The following is a 5000-nucleotide window of genomic DNA, read 5'->3' on the forward strand; positions in this document are numbered from 1 at the left end:
CGATCGCGTTGCTCACTGTACGGCGTCCGATACCGAGCCATCAGCATGTCGGTCCCCATGCGCGTTGCACTCGCACTCGCAGTCGCAAAAACGTGGGGCAAATATATTACGCGGAAGAGTTATAACAGACCGAGCCCCACTGCATGAGGGGAGTCTTTGTCACTAATGTACACAGATGGAACATTTTGGACTGGAACCAGATTACCCGTACACACGGCGCTGATTAGTAATCAATGCAGAGCCATCAAACTACAGAATATATATACAACTGTCCGTATACATGCTGAAAGAGTCTGCCCACAATGGGAACCACACGTCAGCCAGCCACTCTGATCACGCACCACTCTCTGCTTCTAACGGGCGCACATACAATATGTAAGCACCAGCATGGAACAACATCCAGTGCATCCTCTCCGCCACATTACACAATCCACACTATCACAACCAGACCAGGAGGTCCATGCGGAAAATACAATATCCCACCCTTTCGACATCCACCATTGCGCAGATCAGGCACCAACACCCACACATGTCCTATACAACGGTGCACCCAACATCACAATAGTACCTCCTGTCACAGCGCACAAACAATGACATGAGTCAAAGACACAGGTCTGACACAAGCATAGAATTGGAGCGCCGCCTCTAATAAGCCAAAGGTGCATCCTGACGTGACAAATCTGATCATGTCACAAGCATTCACTTACTATAATCACTATCAACGAACCTGCCGCCCCCGCCCCCCCCTACACCTTTCCTTACAACAACGTGTAACCTAACCTAACCTAACCTATGTTGTACCTTAACCTAACCTATGTTGTACCTTAACCTAACCTATGTTGTACCTTAACCTAACCTATGTTGTACCTTAACCTAACCTATGTTGTGCCTTAACCTAACCTATGTTGTGCCTTAACCTAACCTATGTTGTGCCTTAACCTAACCTATGTTGTGCCTTAACCTAACCTATGTTGTGCCTTAACCTAACCTATGTTGTGCCTTAACCTAACCTATGTTGTGCCTTAACCTAACCTATGTTGTGCCTTAACCTAACCTATGTTGTGCCTTAACCTAACCCATGTTGTGCCTTAACCTAACCCATGTTGTGCCTTAACCTAACCCATGTTGTGCCTTAACCTAACCCATGTTGTGCCTTAACCTAACCCATGTTGTGCCTTAACCTAACCCATGTTGTGCCTTAACCTAACCCATGTTGTGCCTTAACCTAACCCATGTTGTGCCTTAACCTAACCCATGTTGTGCCTTAACCTAACCCATGTTGTGCCTTAACCTAACCCATGTTGTGCCTTAACCTAACCCATGTTGTGCCTTAACCTAACCCATGTTGTGCCTTAACCTAACCCATGTTGTGCCTTAACCTAACCCATGTTGTGCCTTAACCTAACCTATGTTGTGCCTTAACCTAACCTATGTTGTGCCTTAACCTAACCTATGTTGTGCCTTAACCTAACCCATGTTGTGCCTTAACCTAACCCATGTTGTGCCTTAACCTAACCCATGTTGTGCCTTAACCTAACCCATGTTGTGCCTTAACCTAACCCATGTTGTGCCTTAACCTAACCCATGTTGTGCCTTAACCTAACCCATGTTGTGCCTTAACCTAACCCATGTTGTGCCTTAACCTAACCCATGTTGTGCCTTAACCTAACCCATGTTGTGCCTTAACCTAACCCATGTTGTGCCTTAACCTAACCCATGTTGTGCCTTAACCTAACCCATGTCGTGCCTTAACCTAACCCATGTCGTGCCTTAACCTAACCCATGTCGTGCCTTAACCTAACCCATGTCGTGCCTTAACCTAACCCACGTCGTGCCTTAACCTAACCCACGTTGTCGCCTAACGTAACCCACGTTGTCGCCTAAACCTGCTCTGTAATTGTTATACGACTCGTTCAATTAGTGTAGTGTTGCCCACCCGCAACCCTCGCAATATAGTTCGCTACTCGCACTCCCCGCTCCCCTGTGTATCGCTTCATGTTAAACACCTTGCAAGTCTTGCTCACTTTCCACATGCTCCTGCTGTACACTGTAATGTGGATGGCAGCAGGACGTACATGCCGCCCCTCCCCACGTCCCCACCTTGCCCCCTGCCTTCGCAAGCTGGTTGGTGAGAACTTTGCATGTTCAATGCCCTCCGCATGCGACGTACTCAGGCTACGTTGTGGTGCGGCCTGTGTCAACTGTCCGCTAATGTCGTACGCGTAAACCACAATCTGTACTGCACATTCGTCCTTATGTACTGAATGATACATCGTGGCACATGTGTGACCGTACAACGACTGCGCCCAAAAACGGCGGACCATACAGTGCAAATATTGTGCACGCAGCTACGTGTCGTCTCCCTATGAGAGCTGGATTGCAGTGTGGTACGCCATAGAGACGTGTGGGAGGAACGGACGCCGTGGATGGCGATCAGCATGAGCTGTCTGTTGATGTATTCGGACCTAGTCGTCTCTCCTCACACACCGTGATGGCATGGTGCACCGCGTTCCATATCTGCGACATGCTACAGAGGCCGGTTGACAGTCGTTCGAGCAATGGACATCGCATACGTACGGGGGCCACCTTCCACGTATTGTCTAGGCGTGCACATTTTGTTGCGTGTATGTGGGCAGACGTAGTGTGGCGTGACACCTGACACAGGCATGCAATAATCGTGGAAGTTGCAAATGGCGATGGACGCCTGCGTTTTCTGGTGAAGTTACGCAAATGAACAAATGGTAACCTGTTGTGGTGCGGTTGTTCTCGCTAGGGGTGAATCGGTGATGGCGACGATAGGTTGAGGTACTAACCGGTTGTTCCAGCGATACCCACCATGCCGACGAAACTGAACGGCATCTGGGTGTGAAGCGATACGCGGCGGTGGCTGGGTGGGACCGTCCCCGGCCGGTGAGGGGGCGCCTCCCGGCGTGCTGGCCGCGCGGTGCGTGGGCGCACGCGCTACAGCCGGCTGGTGGGGGCGGCCAGTGGCAGGCGCGCCGGCCGACGGACGCGGCAGGCGTCGCAGCTGCGCGCCGGCGCACCCTGCGCGCGGCGCCGTGCGGCCAAAGTAGGTCCTCGCGGGCCCGGTGCGAAGCGCGGTGGACATCTTCAGTGTGCTGGTCCGATTGAGGACTGTGTGCGTTGAGGATGCGCTGCCGCCCGGCGCTCGGCGCCGCGACGCCGTCTGCTGCTCGGTCGCCCCAGCGGTTCTCGCTGGTGGTTTGTATCGCAGCTGTGCGGATGTGTTGGCGCGTGCGCTGTGCTGGGAGAGTTCGCTTCGGCACCCAAGTGGGGCTTTTGTCCTTCTGTGGCGCTGGCGTTGGAGCTGCCGGTCACCGTAGGTGGCGCGTGTTGTCTCCCGCCGGCAATGCCACGACAGCACGCTCCCGGGCCTCTGTCGGCAGCGGCAAGCTCAGTTGGGAGCACGGGTGGTCGCACCGAAAGCGTCTACTCGCCTAACTCCGGGCGATTGCGCCTCTCTCGAACCCGACCAAGTACTTGGGACGGCGCTGCGCGCCGCCGGGACCTGAGAGGGTTTCGAGGTGTATTGTGCAGGGGAGCTCAGCCTCCTCCTGTTTGCAGAATGATTGAGCGGACGCTTGCGTGTTCGCGCGGGCCCCCGGGACACACTCCCGGGCGGCCGGCTGCTCAGCTCTAGTTGACGCAGCTCCCTGGTTGATCCTGCCAGTAGTCATATGCTTGTCTCAAAGATTAAGCCATGCATGTCTCAGTACAAGCCGCATTAAGGTGAAACCGCGAATGGCTCATTAAATCAGTTATGGTTCCTTAGATCGTACCCACGTTACTTGGATAACTGTGGTAATTCTAGAGCTAATACATGCAAACAGAGTCCCGACCAGAGATGGAAGGGACGCTTTTATTAGATCAAAACCAATCGGTCGGCTCGTCCGGTCCGTTTGCCTTGGTGACTCTGAATAACTTTGGGCTGATCGCACGGTCCTCGTACCGGCGACGCATCTTTCAAATGTCTGCCTTATCAACTGTCGATGGTAGGTTCTGCGCCTACCATGGTTGTAACGGGTAACGGGGAATCAGGGTTCGATTCCGGAGAGGGAGCCTGAGAAACGGCTACCACATCCAAGGAAGGCAGCAGGCGCGCAAATTACCCACTCCCGGCACGGGGAGGTAGTGACGAAAAATAACGATACGGGACTCATCCGAGGCCCCGTAATCGGAATGAGTACACTTTAAATCCTTTAACGAGTATCTATTGGAGGGCAAGTCTGGTGCCAGCAGCCGCGGTAATTCCAGCTCCAATAGCGTATATTAAAGTTGTTGCGGTTAAAAAGCTCGTAGTTGGATTTGTGTCCCACGCTGTTGGTTCACCGCCCGTCGGTGTTTAACTGGCATGTATCGTGGGACGTCCTGCCGGTGGGGCGAGCCGAAGGCGTGCGACCGCCCCGTGCGTGCTCGTGCGTCCCGAGGCGGACCCCGTTGAAATCCTACCAGGGTGCTCTTTATTGAGTGTCTCGGTGGGCCGGCACGTTTACTTTGAACAAATTAGAGTGCTTAAAGCAGGCAAGCCCGCCTGAATACTGTGTGCATGGAATAATGGAATAGGACCTCGGTTCTATTTTGTTGGTTTTCGGAACCCGAGGTAATGATTAATAGGGACAGGCGGGGGCATTCGTATTGCGACGTTAGAGGTGAAATTCTTGGATCGTCGCAAGACGAACAGAAGCGAAAGCATTTGCCAAGTATGTTTTCATTAATCAAGAACGAAAGTTAGAGGTTCGAAGGCGATCAGATACCGCCCTAGTTCTAACCATAAACGATGCCAGCCAGCGATCCGCCGCAGTTCCTCCGATGACTCGGCGGGCAGCCTCCGGGAAACCAAAGCTTTTGGGTTCCGGGGGAAGTATGGTTGCAAAGCTGAAACTTAAAGGAATTGACGGAAGGGCACCACCAGGAGTGGAGCCTGCGGCTTAATTTGACTCAACACGGGAAACCTCACCAGGCCCGGACACCGGAAGGAT

General features: G+C 53.1%; 1 non-coding gene across 1 annotated transcript in view; it reads left to right on the plus strand.

Moving 5' to 3' along the window:
• Positions 1 to 3671: 3671 nt before the first annotated feature.
• The window catches only part of LOC124772220, a 1909-nt gene continuing 580 nt past the window's right edge, over positions 3672 to 5000 (plus strand). Inside the window, exon 1 of the ribosomal RNA XR_007013884.1 lies at positions 3672 to 5000. This exon is cut by the window's right edge and continues 580 nt beyond it. This is a non-coding gene — a ribosomal RNA (small subunit ribosomal RNA).

The sequence above is a fragment of the Schistocerca piceifrons genome, unplaced genomic scaffold, assembly GCF_021461385.2.
Source record: "Schistocerca piceifrons isolate TAMUIC-IGC-003096 unplaced genomic scaffold, iqSchPice1.1 HiC_scaffold_936, whole genome shotgun sequence".
Taxonomy (NCBI): Eukaryota; Metazoa; Arthropoda; class Insecta; order Orthoptera; family Acrididae; genus Schistocerca; species Schistocerca piceifrons.